Source organism: Canis aureus, chromosome 37 (genome assembly GCF_053574225.1).
Source record: "Canis aureus isolate CA01 chromosome 37, VMU_Caureus_v.1.0, whole genome shotgun sequence".
Taxonomy (NCBI): Eukaryota; Metazoa; Chordata; class Mammalia; order Carnivora; family Canidae; genus Canis; species Canis aureus.
This window is the reverse complement of record NC_135647.1, coordinates 4891951-4910502: the sequence shown is the minus strand read 5'-3', so window position 1 is coordinate 4910502 and position 18552 is coordinate 4891951. Positions and strand designations below refer to the sequence as shown.

General features: G+C 38.5%; 1 long non-coding RNA gene across 9 annotated transcripts in view; it reads right to left on the bottom strand.

Moving 5' to 3' along the window:
- Positions 1–18552, bottom strand: part of LOC144306390 (uncharacterized) — a 208234-nt gene that overhangs the window by 165857 nt on the left and 23825 nt on the right. The window contains exon 5 of one of the 9 annotated variants that reach the window (XR_013373466.1): positions 17308–17351. The exons of the other annotated variants lie outside the window; for them this stretch is intronic. This is a non-coding gene — a long non-coding RNA (uncharacterized LOC144306390). The remainder of the gene's footprint in view (positions 1–17307; positions 17352–18552) is intronic. 9 annotated transcript variants of the gene reach the window in all.

Below are 18552 nucleotides of genomic sequence, written 5' to 3'. Positions count from 1 at the left end.
TCCATGAGATGCACCATGAGATGGTTCACAGGCCCCAGGAAATACTCTGCCTTAAATACCAGTGACATTGGCCCCAAGACAAGTCCACAGTCTGAATACCTGCAAAAAAAAAAAAAAAAAAAAAAAAGGCCCTATGATATCCCCAGAGGCTGCATACCTGTGTCATAAGCAACCCAAAAAGATCATAGTGGCACTTGCTAATGAAAATATATTTGATGCTCTTGTTTAATCTTTCCCTTTCAGTCCAATAACTTAAAAGAAAGGGACACAGAAAAAAGAAAGAAGACCAGAGTAATATAACAGGCCACTCATCCACCCACTCCTAGTTGTCAACTAAAATTTCACTGGTAGCAGTGGAAGGGCAACAATGAGTGTTAATTGGATGTAAAATTAAGAATTTTAAGAATTTAGAACATTTTTAACTCTTGAGATCGAAAAGCCATGGAGGTTGGCAGAGACATCTTACAGTCAATAGGGTAGATTTTTCTAAGCATGATTAAAAACAGTGAGAAAAGAACATTAGAAAGTTTTGGTTTTGTATCTGGTTCTACAAAACCCTTTAGAGTTTCATCTAGTACAGATTCTCTAGTAACAAATTCTTATAGTTTCTTTTATTAAGTGCCTCTATTTTGTTTTCATTCTTTAGAGATATTCACACACTAAGGGTAGTATTCCACTAGCTGTAGGACTCCGTTGTTTTGAGGATAAATCAGAGATCATTTGAATCATTTTTTACTTTTATTAAATTTGATTTTTTCTGGATACTTTCAAGATTTTCCCTCTATCTTTGGTCTTTAGCAGTGGACCGGGATTACCTAGGTATATTTTGGGGGGATTCATCCTACTTCAGCTTTGCCGAACTTCTTGAATGTTTAAATTTATGTCTGTCAACTTACCAATACCTATTCTACCAAAACACTACTCTGTTTAGCATTATCCAGTATTGAGTTTTAAATATTTGCTCTTTGGGGTATCCTTGAAATTATCTGCCAGAGCATTGGCCCAATAGATGCTATCTGGTTACTTCCTACATAAGAACACTCTATTGATATTTTCCATGCTGTCAATATTATAGCATAATATTCTCAAGCTACATCCCCTCAAAATAAATATATTTTTAAAGATTTTATTTGTTTATTTATGAGAGACAGAGAGAGAGAGAGAGAGGTGTAGAGACCTAGACAAAGGAAGAAGTAGGCTCCATGCATAGGACTGACATAGGACTCAATCCCAGGTCTCCAGGATCAGGCCCAGGGATGAAGTCAGCACTAAACCACCAAGCCACCTGGGCTGCCCCAAAATAAATATTTAAAACTGAATATTGGAGCATGTTGGGTAAGAAAGTGTATTGCTTGGTATTGTGCCTAATGAAAATTATTTCAAAGCTTTCTTTTCAAAATAATTATAACTATGATAATTACTGTCATTATATACTTTAATAGAATAACTAAGTCTTATTATATCCTTTAATTTTTCAAGTAGTGTTCTAAATGCTTTAAATGTATCAATTTATTGAATCCATTTTAAAAAAAACCACACGAACATGTATATACTATTATTGACTCAATTTTAGAGATGAGAACACTAAAGTATAGAGCGTCCCAAGATCACCAGATAGTACGGCAGTAGAGAGTGGTACTCAGGTACCCTAGCTATATGTACAGGATTTGTATTTAACCATCAGTTTAGAGGTGATTCTTAGAGGTGATTCAATATCTAACTGCAGGAAAGGAAGTTTGGCTCACATTGTTTCCAGCACAATTTGATGATATAAAAGATTTCCCCTCTCAGAGCATAGGAACACTGAGAACACTGTAAATTGAGACAAGAAGTTAGGGAAATAGAGGTCTGTGCATGTGTGTATTTCCTTAATGGAATGGGATAAAGAGCTCGTCAAGAGTTAAAGGGAAAATCAGAAAGTACTTATTTTTGGGATTACCTCCATCATCATGATCTTACTTTACACAAACATCAGTCTACTGATTTATTCACCCTAGTCAAAAGGAGAACTTCTTGAGCCTCAACAGATTTTAAAAGAGCTATAACAGGACAGTATGTCCTTACTGTGGGGAGTCAGTGACTGATTTTAAAGAACAATTTGATTTTGGTGACTAATTTTGAAACACATGTGGTAGTGGTAAATGAACAAGTTAGTAGAACTCTAACAAAACAGAAACATCATTTTGGGGATTATGTTTTAAAAATAAGAAATTCAGTACAGAAAGCAACATAATTATGAGGGCTCTGATTCTACCTGACATTCAACCTTTTCCCAACCTGAGACTTATGGCAAAACAGTTCATAGAGAAAAGGCCATTACCGTTACCAGTATGGAAAACACAAGTCATGTGCATACCCCAATTTCTCCAAAGATGAATAGCCACTGATGAAGGGTGAATATTCATCTTAAATAATAACAAAAAATTTAGCCTACATTGCTCTACTCTGAAATACTTTGAGATTTCTATGTGGAGGAATTTGAAAGAGGGCTTATTTTAGAAGTGCAAGGCTAGAAGAGAACTTGAACATCAGACTCTATTTAATTTTAGTGATAAGGAAATCTTAACCAAAGTCCATAGTAAACATCACTTAATCCATTCAAGAAACATTGGCTAAGCTTCATTTACACGCCAGCCACATGATCATATATGTATGAATACATGGAAAAAGTAAAAGATAAATTCACAGAATAACACAGAGATGGGCTGAGAATTCAGATCTGGGGATAATTCAAATCAAGCACTTTCTCCAGAAGGAAAGTGGCTAACTCAATGAATGAGTGGTAGCATCTGAAGAATCATAAAATTTAATTAGATTTGATTATAAGAAAAAGAGACTTTTTAAAATCCAAAGCTTTCAATGGAATGTTATTTAGTAGGGTTTGGTGTACTTTTACTATCTTAAACTACACTATCACCTTTTGAAAGCAATGCAGAAAAAAACATTTTGCTTTCAGTGAATCCTTCAAATACCTCTGATTCAAACAGAGCAGTTATCTCCTCCATATAAACATATCACTTCCATTAATTTTGGAGACTTGCATTATTCGTTTTCAAAAAAACTGTTTAGGATGCTAATTGGTGTTTTAAAATGTTGGATAAATGGCAACTACTCTATACATTCTACTACACAATGAGAAATCTCATTTTTCCACATACCAAGTGAAAGGTATTAATTTGAATTAAATGACCAAATTATAAAAGGCAACAGAGGTTAACTTTACACAGTGTTTTCCAACACATTTGAAAGTGAACACAAGTTTGGAGGACCAACTTCAACATGAAAATGTTCCCAAATACTGCATTCCCCAAATACTTGCACAAAATTATTGAAATCAAAATAATTCTGAATGCTGAACTTTTTTTTGAGAGAGAAAGTGTGTGTGTGAGAGAGGGGAAGGAGCAAAGAGAGATGGAGAGAGAGAATATTAGGCAGACTCCATGCCTGCAGATGAGGGGCTGGATCTCACCACCCTGAGATCATGACCTGAATAGAAACAAATTAAGAGTCAGACCAACCTTCTGAGCCACCCAGGAACCCCTCTGAAAAAAAATTATTTTGTAATGAGGGCATTAATTTACATTATATTAATGTTTGCCCTATGGAATCTGAGATTGTTTTCATTATTCTGTTATAGTTTAAGGCAATGGCCAAGTAATAGAGCTAACATTTTGCTCCAAGTTGATCAAATGATGATACTAACATGGAGTGAAGATTTACTATATAAATAAGCTACGGAAAGCCACACTGTGCTCTCTCTTCTCTGAAGTCCCAAATTTGAGTTTCATTTCATTTCATCAGTGACTTAAACCATACTTATTTTATCTGTATAATATAGTGCCACGTGCTGTGGAAGATAAATTGATGACTCAAATATAAATATTTCCTTCAAGATATTTAGAGATTAATAGCAGAGATAAAAAATATATGTAAATTAAAATGCAAGTATTCTTGAGGCTCCATTACTGTGTAAACAGTAACAAATCAATGGTAAAAACAATGCTACAAAGCTGCCAAGAGCTATCACATCCTGAGTACACAATGTTTTCCCCCTGGGAGCTACTAAGAGTTTTCTATCAAGCTAACTTTAGGTTGGGGAGAGGGAGTTGTTACCTTTAATTTTTTTATAAATTTTTTATTTATTTATGATAGTCACACACACACAGAGAGAGAGAGAGAGGCAGAGACATAGGCAGAGGGAGAAGCAGGCTCCATGCACCGGGAGCCCGACGTGGGATTCGATCCTGGGTCTCCAGGATCGCGCCCTGGGCCAAAGGCAGGCGCTAAACGGCTGCACCACCCAGGAATCCCCAAGTTGTTAACTTTAAAAAAAAAAAAAAAAAAGAGAAAGAAAAAAAAGAAGAACCTTTGCAGAGAAATAAATTTGAGAGAGAATGAAGCTTACTCTACAGCAATGCATTCAGTTAAGTAAGAGGGTGTCTGATGTTCCCTGCCAAGCTCTGGTAGCTTGAGAGAATCACCACTGGCCACCAGTGGTCTTCATTTGAAACCCAGCATATGATGTTGGAGAAGGACTCTCTTCACTGACAGTCTCAATATAAACTATCTCAATGGTCAGGAATTCTTCTGAGCTCTTGGTTGAGAAATTTCTCAGATTCCTTCCTTGGAAAGAAGATCCCTGATTGGACTGAGTATTCTACTTCTTCAAGGATTTTCTGTACTTGGTGGAATTATTTTGGCAAGGTAGCAATAGGGAATAGATTCTTGACTGAAAAGAAGTCCAGGATACCTCAGAGCAAGTCCAATGTGGGTAGATCTGTTAGCCGCTTACCTGAATTTGAGAAGGACCATCAACTTCACTACCCCAAAGAGAGAACACAGCAACAACAACAAGACACATCTCTTGGTAGTATACAGACTGCCAGATTAATTATATAAACCAGATGTTTCAAAAGACTTCTCTGTCTATTCTTCTTACTCTAGATATTCCTCTTGGGATCAAGTCTTTGGAAAGCCCTCCAGACCAGACTGGAAATGCAAGTAGGAATTCATTAATTACTTTACCTCTTCTTTTATTCTACAAGTATTCATTAGGCAGCACTTCCCTGAAAAGGTGACCTTTCCGCTGACTTTTGAAGAATGTGTAAAAGGCAACTGGATTTTGTAATGAAGTGTTTCATACAGAAGACAGTCATATGCAAAGACATGGTAAGTTTATGAAACAAGTGGATATATCTAGAATCATAGATTTTGGGGATGGTGATGCTGGCTTTATTGACATGAAGTCATGATGGTGCCTTATCTGCTATGTCAGAGCTGGGACTTTCTCCTATAAGTTACAGCCTGATTGAAAGATATTAACAAGAAATGCATGAACAATCTTTCCATTTTAGAAAGAATCCTCCAGAAAAGTCTGAACAATAATTGGCACTCAATGAATAATTTTTGGATGAAGCAATGAATGATGAGAATCATAATGAATCCAATATCAAAGAAATAAAAAGGACAATTCTAGAGATAACATAATGATATGCTCTTTAAAAACTCAAAAATGACTGAAGTCTGGATTGAAAAAAATAAGAAAAGTAAGTATAGCTGTGTAATAAGACAAAACAGAAAGAACAAAACCTCAGGCTTCTTGTTTAGGGCTTTCCCAACACACTTACCCACATGGACAGGACCTCATTTTGGATACACAAATGCTGATGCTCTCTACCCATAATTGGCATTTATTGAAGCTCTAGGGTGATAGTGGATACTGTGGGACTTATTTAATTCAGCCTAGATAGCTCTCCTACAACTTCTTGGATGGATGCACCATTTAAACCATGTCCTCAAAATTTCTAGCAAAATTGGCATATTGTCCCAGCAAAAAACAGCTGCTTTGATTCAAATAGTTCATATAAAAAGCAGCAACACAAACTTAGTAATAGCACCAAAATTTAAAAAAAGCCACAACAACCCACAAATGGTAAACAAGATTCTTTGTCTATTTTTAACATTTGTTTTAATATTGAGAGCAACACATTTTTGAAACAAATAATATTCACTTTTTCCTAAGTTGTTTTCAAATGCAAATCTTTAAAAACACTCTGAGGCAAGCCTTTGGAATCTTTCAACTTAATAAACTCCAGCTGCCTTAAAAAAAAAAAAAAAGCGATTTAATCTTCCACTATTTGCCTGAACCTCTTCTGATTTTAGATGTAATTGAATTGGTCCAGAGTTATATTACAAAAGAAAAACTCTAAGAGGATTTTGGGAAAAAGGAGATGAAATGTTTAAAGTTATTTTTTAGTTCATTTGGAGGACAGCCATATAGACAGAAACTGTCATAGCACTGAACTCTAAACAAGTAATCTCAGTATACTTGCAGAACTGAAAAAGAAATTCCTACTGTAATCCATTTTTAGTTTTAGAAGAGATGAGAAAGGACTATGTTCAGTTATGTATCAAACTCTTTTTTATTTATTTTTATTTTTTTAAAGATTTTATTTTTTTTCATTCATGAGAGACACAGTGAAAAAGGCTGAGACATAGGAAGAGGGAGAAGGAGGCTCCCTCCCTTCAGGGACCCTGATGCAGGACTCTATCCCAGGACCCTAGGATCATGACCTGAGCTAAAGACAGACGCTCAACTGAGCCACTCAAATGCCCCCAAACTCTTTTTTATTTATTTTTATTTTATTTTTTTCAAAGATATATTTATTTATTTGAGAGAAAGAAAGAAAAGAGCACAAGCACAAGCATGAGTTGGAGGGAGAGAGGGAGAGAGTCTTAAGTAGACTCCACAGTGAGCATGGAGCCAGTCTCATGACCCTGAGATCATGACATTTTGTGTCCCTTGATATGATGTACTATGAAAGACACAATGTCATTTTGTAGTATTTTTGATAAAAATGCATAAACTCAGTCTAATCATAAGAAAACATATTTAGCCAAATTGGGGAACACTTGAAAAAATAACAGTGCTCTTCAAAAGTGCTAAGGTCATGAAATACTGAGAAGATGACATAAACAGAATTGAGAAGGTGGGGGCACTTGGGTGGTTCAGTTGGTTAACCGTCTGCCTTTAGCTCAGGTCATGATCCTGGGATCCTGGGATCGAACCTTGAATCGGGCTCCCTGATGAGCAGAGCCTGCTTCTCCCTCTGCTCCTCCCCCTGCTCATTCATGCTCTCTCTCTCTCTCTCTCTCTCTCATTCTTTTGCTCTCTCACCCTCTCTCTCAAATAAATAAATAAAATCTTAAAAAAAAGAGAGAGCTAGAGAAAGTGCCCCTAGCATAACAAAACCATTGGAGAGGAATACGGTGTGGGAAGTCCTTGACAATCACACTGAGGTTTATAAGAATCAGTGATCAGCAAGAGCTCCACCTCTTATGGAACCCAGAGTGGGTGCTGGGGGCAGAAGGCACAGGCCTCCTAACCCGTTTCCTATCCAGAGCTGCTGAAACAATCACGTCAGTTGAGTGCATGTGTGAGTTGAAGGAGACAGAGTCCATAGGTTGTGACTGTGTGTGGAAGAAAACACAGCGGCCATGTCTATCACTAATTCTTGTGCTGGAAGACTTACATGGAAGAAGAATGTTTTGCAGTGAGCCTCAGTATCTGATATTTAGTTTGCTCAAAATGATGTGAATTTGGTATACTGGATCTGGGCAGAATAAAAGTCAAAACCAGAGAGGCTGGGGGAAAAAAAGGAAGAATGCACAGAAACCAGAGGTCTGGGTAGGGAGAGTCCAAAGATAACCAGAGAAAGCTGCACCGGCATGCATATGCATCTATTGGAGATGTGCATTCCCCTTTCTCCCTTGTACTCTGTAAAAAAGAATCTCTCAGGATCCTCCTAAACATATATTTTCTCTTTTTTTAAGATTTTATTTATTTATTCATGAGAGAGAGGCAGAGACACAGGCAGAGGGAGAAGCAGGCTCCCTGTGTGGAGCCTGATGTGGGACTCAGTCCCAAGGACCCCTGGATCACAACCTGACCCAAAGGCAGATGCTCAACCACTGAGCCACCCGGGTGCTCCCAAATATGCATTTTCTTGACATCATCTCCAGAATACACTCTGAGATACAATGGCCTAAAACTAAAGGCTTATGGTTAGATTTGGGGGCAGGTCTGGATATCTCGAGTATTTTATACACAATTTTGTATATGGGAGTTTGCCCATGTTTCTACACTTTGATTTATAGCGTCTCTAGATTTTCAGTGAGCCAAAAAAAAAAAAAAACAAAGGAAAAACCATGTGAACCATCCCCTGGTTGAAACAGGAACAAGAGGTGCTGGCACTACCTCCTTTATTTTTGTCAGTAATAGTAATAACTCACTATAATTTGACCACAACCATGCACCACTTGCCATGTGCTTTACAACATTAGTTCACCTGGCTTTCAGGAAAAGTGATACAAGTGATAACCATCTGTTTTGCAGATTGAAAACCCAAGGCCAAAAGAGGTTAGTTTCTTTCCTGGACTACAAAGCTAATAAGAAGTAAAGCTCAAATTAGTATCCAGGTCTATAAGATTCCTATGCCCCTGACTTTTAAATTGCATTAAGCTATTCACTGCAACCTAATACTTTACTACAAATCTATGTAAATTGTTAAAACCCACTTAATACTATAAAAATTTTATTTTTTAATGGTTCTAGTAAATTTGGAGAAGTTGTCTATTTGCCTGATTAGCTGTGAATACAGCAAACGTATTTCAGCAGCTACTTTGGAAAGAAATGAACCAATATGCATTATTATACATTTTCCAGATTCTTCATCTGAAATGATAATAAAATCCTTTGCTACCCCAATTTTTCTGTTGTACAAATTCTCTTGATGTGATCACTTGAGATTAGCTACTAATCTGCTTGTGGACACACTGATAATTGCCAATGTCACTGAAATTCTTTTGCCTAGGCAGTACAGGCTTCCTGAATTCAAATAATTCATCTTGCTGCATCATGATAAAGTTTTGCTTATAGTAAATTGCCTTCAAATATACACTATGAAAATGTTCTAAATTTTGAAAAAAAATGACTAGGTGGTAGATGCAAGGAAAGAGAAAAACTAGAAATCAGTATTTACCATCAGTTCCTATTCTTAAAACAATCCAGTATTTATTTACCCTAATCCAGTGTTAAACTCATGATCACCTTCTTTAAGTAATAAACTTTATTTTTTAGAGTAGTTTTAGGTTCACAGCACAATCGAACGGAAAGTATAGATATTTCTCATATCTCTCCTGCCCCCACACGTGTGCAATGTCCCCAACTATCAACACCCTGCACCACAATGATACATTCATCGATGAACCCACATTAATGCATCTTTATCTTCTAAGTCCATAGCTTATGTTAGGGCTCACTCTTCACATTGTAGTTCTAGGAATTTGGACAAATGTATAATGGCACATATCTAGCACTATCCTAAAAATCCTCTCTCCTATGCCTATGCATCTCTCATCTCAACTACTAATAACCACTAACCTTTTAACTGTCTCCATAGTTTTGCCTTTTCTAGAATGTCAAATAGTTGGAGTCATGCAGTATGCAGCCTTTTCAGATTGGTTTCTTTCACTTAGTAATATTTATTTAAAACATCTTTCCATGTCCTTTCGTGGCTCGATAGCTCCTTTCTTTTTAGCACTGAATCATAATAAGCCATTGCCAGGATGTACCACAGTTTATTTATCCACTTACCTACTGAAGGGCATCTTGGTTGCCTCCAAGTTTTGGCATTTACACATATAAATTTGTAAGAACACCTTTGCATGGCATTTTGTACAGACATAAGTTTTCAACTCATTGGAGTAAATACCAAGGTGGACTACTCCTGGATAAGACTGTCTTCCAAAGTGACTTTACTACCCATGATCGTATTTTAAAAGATCCAAAGGAAAAAAAAAAAAGATCCAAAGGTCTCTATGAAAATCATTTTCTAATTCTTAGGATAACTTAAAAACTCACTATAAATTTGCAGGTGGCTCTTTTTTAAAACCTGTGAATTTAAAACATGTAAACACCCAGCTCCACTCAAAATCAACAGGATCACAATTTCTGAATGTTTTAGAAGTTCTCTGATTCTATCCGGCAGGTGGGTAGATCCACACCAAGGAGGTGATTACCTAAAAATCCCACACCACCGCATGAATGCATTGCTGCATTTGTACACATACTTCTATTTGTGACAAACCATCTAGTAACATGATGGTATTTAACGTTTCATGCATTGGTAAGTATAACTGGCTGTCATTAGGCTGCTGTGCTCTATTATCAGAATGACAATTGTACAAAGGCAGCCATTTACTCCTGCTGAATTACGTTTCCAGTCGTGAAAACAACCCTCTTTGCACTAGTCATTCACAACTAAAACATATCTTCACAGAAACAACACTGGGGTTTAACAAATGACTTTTTAAAAAAATGAGACTTGCAATCAAAAGAACAGCATAAAATACATCAATTGCTCATCAATTGTTTCTGGCATCTGAGAAAAGAAGAAAGATAGATTGAATATGAAAATGAAATTTTGGCAAGGGAGAGCCAAATGACCTTTGAACTTGTTACATCAAGAATATCTCACGATACATGAAAGTAGTAGAATTGACTCCTCGAACATCGTATAGTCACATAGACAACTCCATGTCAAAAGGTGCTGTTTGCTAGTGGTGGGTAAGACCTAACTGAATGTATCCCATCTGTGCTAATGTGTAATAATCTGTTGCTAGTAAGTGCAATGGTCTAGACTGAAGATACTAGCTAGGACATGAAAGCAGGTTCTCTTCTGAAACATAAGGTTTCTCTGATGACTAACCTTGGCTTGATAACTCCCTGGTGGCCTTACAAGCCTTCCTTAAGCTGCTTCCCCTAATCTAGAACGCTTCCAGTCAACTTTCTTTCTGTCAGTCCTCCACGGGCTCAGACTTCTATCAGACTTCCTGGTCCTCTCCCTATTGTTTCTCATCTAAGTTTCTCTTAATGAAAGTCTCCCATGTTTATTATGGCCTCTGTTTCTCAGAAGACCTAGGCTAACACATGGGTCCCCCAAAACACTATAAGCTTGGTGGCTGAAAAATGATATTTTTTTCTTCAACGCACATCATTAATCATTTTAAATTGATAATCATTGTAGTGTCGAGTTGTTGATTTTCTGTGTTTAGGTGAGTTCTATCAAACTGACTCCAAATCAATCATTTTTTTCAGTTCAGCTACCTTACCTCCAGAGGTTAACCCAGGCAGCATGGTGAATTCTCTCTCCAAACATAATTCCCACTTGTGTATACTCACTCCTGCTATAAAACTAAACCACCATCAACTGCTAATGTGTGTTTTGCTAAATGAACCAGCTCCACCCAGTCTTGCTCATTCACCACAACCCAGTTTTTTTAAACACCACTCAGATTCCTGCTTCGACCATTTGTGCCCATGTTGGCTGGGTTCTCCAACAATTTAGGAAAAGTCTGGAGGCCAATGAACAAGTAAACTTAAACAGCCACAAACCACAGTGCCCCAAGTCTAAATTACTGAGTTTGCTTATTTAGTATACCTCAAGCTGGGGCAAACCCATGGCCAGCCTTAGCTGGAGGCCAATGAACGTCCTGAGAATGCCAGGAACACACTGCTTAACATCTCTAAAAAACACATGGTCTCCCCTATTCAGAGATCCAGCTATGAACATAAAGCAATATTTCCTTTATTGCTCCATAACTATATAATCATTGCTACCATACTTAAAAAGTTCTTCACTACCTTTGGGATCTAACCCACTTTTCATTTTAAAGGACAACTCAGGGTGGGGAGATGGATAGGAAGAAGCACTCCAGATTTTTGGCATTGCCATCTTTGTTACTTGTAAAGGGAGCTTACAGCAAATAAGGAAACAGAAGCAGAAATGCAGACGCAGTACAGTCATCTCCATCACTGAGAAGAACAGTATGGCATATGCCATGAGAGGACCAGGCTCTTCCCACGTTTCCGAGCTAGAATCACCTGGCGAGCAAGAAGGTGACATCTGGCATCTCTGTTCGTATTACAACCATACAGATGGGCATGGACTTAACCCATCTCCCAGAGCAATGAAACAAGACTTTCTGGGGGGGGGGGGCAGTATCCAAGAAGCATCATCACCCCAGGTGACTCCAACTTCCATCACATTTAAGAAGAATTACACTAGGCCTAAGACATTAGTTCTCAAACTTTATCATGCACCAGAATCACATAGACACTTGTCAATACAAAAATTGCTGGGCTTTACCCCCAGTTTCTGATTATGTAGTCTAGGTAAAGAATTTGCATTTCTAACAAGTGCCCAGGATTTGTGAATACTGCTGCTGGCCCAGAGACTTTGAGACCCAATACTCTAGGAAACTCTAGGTTATCCAGAAGGTCCACCTAAGCACACTCCTGCTCACATTTTATCGGCAATGACTATGTCACCTGAACATCGCTAGCCACAAGCGAATCAGAATATTAAATACTTTTATTGAGCATAGTACTGCCCCAAACAAAATCAGAATTCTCTTACAATACGAAAGGAAAGAAGAGATATCTGGCAGGTCAGTATTTCCTAAAAATGTTAGTATCATGTGAACATGAAAATGATGTTCTTTCTGGGGCACACTGGATGCTGATGCAGGTACTGCAGCCACCCAGGTTCTGTTCACCCCTGAGGGGATCTGAGTTCTGTCCACGCAAGTGATGAAGCTCTGCACTGGCAGGTAGCAGTGTCAGCTACGGAAACACACCAAGGTAAACTCCTGACACCTGATCTGTCTGACTGCTCCATTCTTTGAAGGAAAGAAAAGGTTCATATTCAACAACTTTAGCAAGTGTCAATTTACATAGGAGCAGGTATGATGAAGATGTGGCTCCTTATGGCCAGACTCCCACTTTCCTGGGCAAACTTCATTCCAAGGGTCATGAGTGAACTGGCTATACCACCAGGGGGCCAGGGGATATGTTTGCACTCTACTGTCATCCTCAAATGCCATTTCCTTCATATTTTTTTTCCTCTATGAAGAGATCTCACAAACTCCTGGTTCACACCATGTAACTTTAGAGTTTTAGAATCATTGCCAGGAGATTAGCTGAGTGACTGGGGGAGCACCTATCAGCATAATGTGCACCAATACCCCTAATTCTGCTCTTGCCTCTGCCCACTGAGCCCATTTGCAATGATTGCAACGCTTCCCATTTTTCTAATGGTTGAATCTGAAAAGGAAGTGGGCCCTGAAATGCCTTAGTGCAGAGCAATTTTAAAAGATTTGAAAGCTTTTTCCTTCAAGCCACAAAATGTCCTGAAAGCTTCTGATCACTTGACTGTATTCTATCCCACCCAGATCTGACCAAGCCCCAGTCCATCAGCCTCACGCTGAAAAATATGTCTTTAATCATTAAGATGTTCCTACTGCTTCAAACGACTCTATCGTTCCTATAAAAGCTAAAATTATTTTCACTTGAGAAGGCTCAGGCCTGTGATTTCCTTTGCCAAAGGAATAAGGCCCATAAGTAAAAATTACATAAAAGCAAAGGTTTGCATCCAAAATGTCTTACTGTATATAAATAAGATGTAAGGACTTCTAATGTATATTGGTCTCCCTTGTTAAAAAAGGAGAGAGAGAGAGAGAGAGAGAGAGCATGAGCACTATAGTAATTGCTACAATCTTGATGGCATTACTGCTGTCACTCTCTGGGTGATAGAAGGCTCATTGCTGGGACAGTCACAGAGCCATACACTCACACTTTGGTCTGTGGCCCCCCCGCAATTTCCAAGGCTTACTATTGGGTGAAATGCTACATCTTTGTTTCTCAGGCTGTTAAACCTTTGCTCAGAATTGATCACCTTGGCTCTGATGGCCATTCACTGACAGCGCTCCTCCAACTGCTCTGGGCTTTTACAGTATATCAGGGGCTTTTTAGTAAATGTAATAGTAATGAAGAATTAGCAAATTCTGCGTTAGGTGAGATTGTTAGAGCTCCGTGATCACACAAAATTCTTACTTCCACCTTCTCTATTAATTTTCAGTATTAAGATTATTTAAAAATATGTTCACATCATCATTCCCTTCCTAATTTCATGAAAGTGAAGTTGCAATGTTTTGCTGTTGGCAAATCAGCCTATTTCCTTTCCTACACATTGACATATAGGGTCTTTTATTTAATAATTGATAAAGAAAACATCACATCACCTCAATTAGAATTAATATGAATACATTCTTCCACCAGTCACTTGGAAAGTATTTATTGAGTGTCAGCTACATGTAGACTCTGTGCTAATTGTAGGGGATGCAGCAGTGAACAAAACAGTCATAGTTACATACTCAGCAGGCTCACATACATCCAATACATTGATTTATACAGTGCATATTTAATCATCTAGGTTTCTTAATTGGGCTCTTGCAATCACGGGATGAGTTTATTTTGGATAGTTTTCTAACTGTGGTGGGGGAAAGTAAGCAACTGAAAATGATCTTTCCCTAGCATCCAGTGTATATGCTTCTTTTGAGTCTTCTTTCCTTTGGCCTCATTACCCTCCTTCGGTTTTTGTCCTTGGTCCTCAATCCACAAAGGAAGTTAGTAAACTAATCATTTATTTATGTCTTTCTCCCTCTTAGAGGATGAGCTCCATTCTTGAGCACAGAGAAATAACCCTTCATGCACGGTACTTGCCTCTCCCTGACATTTCTCGCCTCTGACACAGCACATATAGGAGCCCCCATCACTGGAAGAGCCCAAGCCCTGTTGGATGGATGGATGGATGGATGGATGGATGGATGGATGGATGAGTGCATGCCCAGCTGTGCCCAGAGAACATGTCTATGAAACTGGTACTTTGTTAAAGTCACTACCACAATTTATTTAGTCCACATGGCATCCTTATAACAACAAACTCATTTCTTCAGGTTTCGAAGGACTCTGTGAAAGCAGAGTACTTGGGCCCTGTACTCAGTACTCAGGGAAGGGACATCATATTTTCCCACAAAGACAAGCTCTTCATGGGATCTGGAAGGCATCTCAGAGAACATCCAGTTCAACTCCATGATTTACAGATGTGGAAAGGAGCCATGAAAGATGAAATGTTCTACCTGAGGTTATGCTACAGGTCAGACACCAAACAAAGATTAGAACCAATAAGTCTTTACCTCGAGCCCAAGGCTCTTCTCTGTGCACAGTACGGACCCCACTTATAAACAAGACAAAATGAGGCAAAATTAAGAATGTCTTCGATAATGGACCATAAACAGGGATGGACAGATGGTTCACCAGGTTTCCTGGATGCCAGCCAAAGGTCCAGGGAGAAGGACAGGGCACCTTGAATTTATATTTGCTCAAGAGGCTACAAAACGTTTACCCAGAATGTGTAGCAGATGCTACGTCTTCCCATCTGCCTTGGCTATGCAGCTGAGCCCAAAACTCTGTGAGGCCACTTCCTATGCAATAATTCGGTTGTGCTTCATCCCCACCAAAAGCAAATTTAAAAAGACAGAACAAAATAACAACCCTGACAAAAACTTAAAGATGTTATTTAAACCATGGTAGATGTTCCTTCATTATAAAATAAGTACAATCTGGAACACAGTGGGGCATTTTGGGATAAAAAGGAATCGTGGTACAGAAGAGCATGACAAAGAATTGTTAAAGAATGGCATTCCCTTGGTTATCAGAATTAATAGTAAAGCTATATCGTTTTTAATTCACCCAAAGTGTAGCACACACAGGTGGAGTAGTCTGTACACATCTGAGAGGCAAATAAACTCTGCTGGCCCGCAAACAAACTTAGGCAAATTTCAGCATGAGAAAATCACCCCTTTGGGCTTAAAAGTCTGGTCTTCAAAGTACAAATAGTTGGAAGAGTTGTATCATAAAAGCATATAATTATACCATCAAATTCATAACCTAACGCACTTACCTTTAAGGACATGGTGCAAAATGACATTGCCAACCCCCTCCCTGGTGGAGTGGGCTATTTGTTTCTCTGACAGGAGGACATCCCTAGACCAGCAAAGTTCCACATTGTGTACATGTTGTAACACACTCTCCTTCCCCAGAGAGCTTTTAAAATTATTTCAGTTATAAGTCAAAGGATAGCTAACTCAAACTGGCTTTTTTGCCTCTGTATTCATCTCCGATTTTGCCTTTGTAGCCAAACGATGAAGAGGGTAAGCAAGCTTCAAGTGAGATTCTCACATCTTCCCCCTGTTTGTCATTTTGGCTACATCCTCAGGATGGCTTTTCCATCAGAATGGCCAGGGCCACTCTACATGTCACACCATTCATAGCAGGAGACATCACCTTGTCCCCTGTTCTATCCTTAAATAAAGTCATGGGATTCACTCTTGTCGGACCACATTCCAGTAGATGTCTTTCCCTACACCAATCACTGCATCCAAGAGGATGGACTATTCTGATTGGCTAGGACTGATTGTGGTCAATGTCTAGAATTTGCAACTGCATGGGGGCAGAAAACGGGCATTTGCTGGGACAGTCACTGCAGAGTGTACTATGCTAAATGTGAACAAATGGAAATTGTCATGCTGATAGAACATGGGAAAAGAGAACGTAAGTTCAGAACCGGGAGAGTACCAGAAGAGGATAGACACAGCTGTATTCCAGGATGGGAGTTCTGTAGTACCAGACTGATATATCAGTCTGCGGCTGAGGAAAGGGAAATGGTTGCTTTGAGTTGAGTTTTAGAAAGAGATGCAGTGTTTTTTAGTCCACAAATGCCATAATTTACAGATGCTTTCTGCAAATCTCTAGCTCGAATGTATCAGTAGTGGATGGCAAGTACCAAAACATTCACGTTTCTCCTTACATCTCTCTTTCCCTATGGAACATAACTCAAATTGAATAACAATAGGATTCTACAGGTCATTCACCACATTCTGGGTGGGAAAAGGATAAAGAGAGAAAGTAGAGTTCCTCATAACCTTATTGATCCATATTGTACTCTTCAGATATGGCTGTTTAAGATCATTGTTAGGCTTTTCTTTGAAAATTAGAGGTTCATTTGCTTGTTTTGTGTGCAAAATCTTTGTAACTCAAAGGATGAGCCTAAAGATGACTGCTCCTTTTCTTTGTCTTGCTCCTGAGAAGTCATCATGTGCCCTCCCTTCTTGATTCTCCACATGCATCTCTGAATATGCCTTATCATACAAGCATTCTATGAAGTTAATTCAGGGTAATAAATGCTGCAGACAAATCAGCAGTTCAGAATAGTAACAAGTGCACACAGTTGCTCAACGTCGAGCCTAGGAAACCACTGCTAACTAACTGTGTACTTTGGTCAAGTCCTTCCTTTTTCATGGCTCCTGCAACTATTTTTTCCTGAGATAAGAATATTAATGCCTTACCTGCCTAAAAGCAAAGAGCTGGACAAGATAATCTCTTGATTTCCCTGTAGGATGAAAATATCTATGATTCTTGGGGAAAAGTCAACAGATGACACTTGCGAATGACATGGTAATAATCCTATGATATTTCAAAATGTTAGTATTAACATAAATGGGCTACTGGTGTATTCATTGATGGTAAACAAATTACCACTGTGAGGCAAGTTAGCAAAGGGCAGCCTTCATTCTGAGATTTTTGTATCTTGTGTCTCAATCAATCACTCTTCTTCAATTTTGAGTTCAGTTTTAGTTGTAACTTTTTGTGATATGTCAGCATATAAGATGAAAAATACAGCGGTTTCTAGAACCAAAACATTACGCTAGACTGATGACTTCTCCCTTACCCTATAATGTGCCAAGTATTTAAACTTAATCTATTAAAAGGCACTGTTATTAGTTTGATTACTCTTTCTTGAAAGCTGCTTTTGTATTTAGCTGTTTCCTGCATTGTCCTTAGAGGTGTTCAGTGTAAGACCGGCACTAAAAGCTAATTTATAACACATGTGTGTAGATAAACAGTCATCTACACACATGCATGCATTATTCATACATGCAGGATATACAGTATGTGGCAGGCACTATGCTAGGAGCTAGTTATGGAAAAGTAAGTGAACAAAAGCTTCCCCTGGCTTCATGAAGCTCCGAGCAAATGTCAACAACAGCATAAAGGAGGATGCATTGTTCTACTTAGAGAAACCTGAATGGATTCACAAATTTGTATGAGTATCCTCCATATATCCATAATAACCAAGTAGGTGACATATCCCAGGAAAACAACGCAAAGCTGGAAGATAGGAAAATGGAGTGCAGAATATGGTGGAAAACTTAGATTTTAAGAAACTGGTGGAAGAGGACAGAAAAAAATAGTGAAAAAAATACAGTCAGAGAGGTACAGGAAGAATCAAGAGGCAGGGTATTTCAGTGATCAGGGTGGAGAGAGTTTCAGGAGATCAACTCAACCTCACATGGTATGGAAAATTCCAATAGGATAACATCACAGACAAGGGCTTAGATTTGCATGCAGGTGGGCACTGGTGTTGTGTGGGGGCATCTTTTAAAGAGCAGCTATTTTATTTACGCTATCCTGGGCATCTCTCAGACCAAGAGGCCACATTTAGGTCATTAAAACATTCTCAAAAATCACAGTAATCAGTTCACCACCACCGGTTGATCCTGTTTTCTGTCAAGGGGACTTGATAGCCAGCA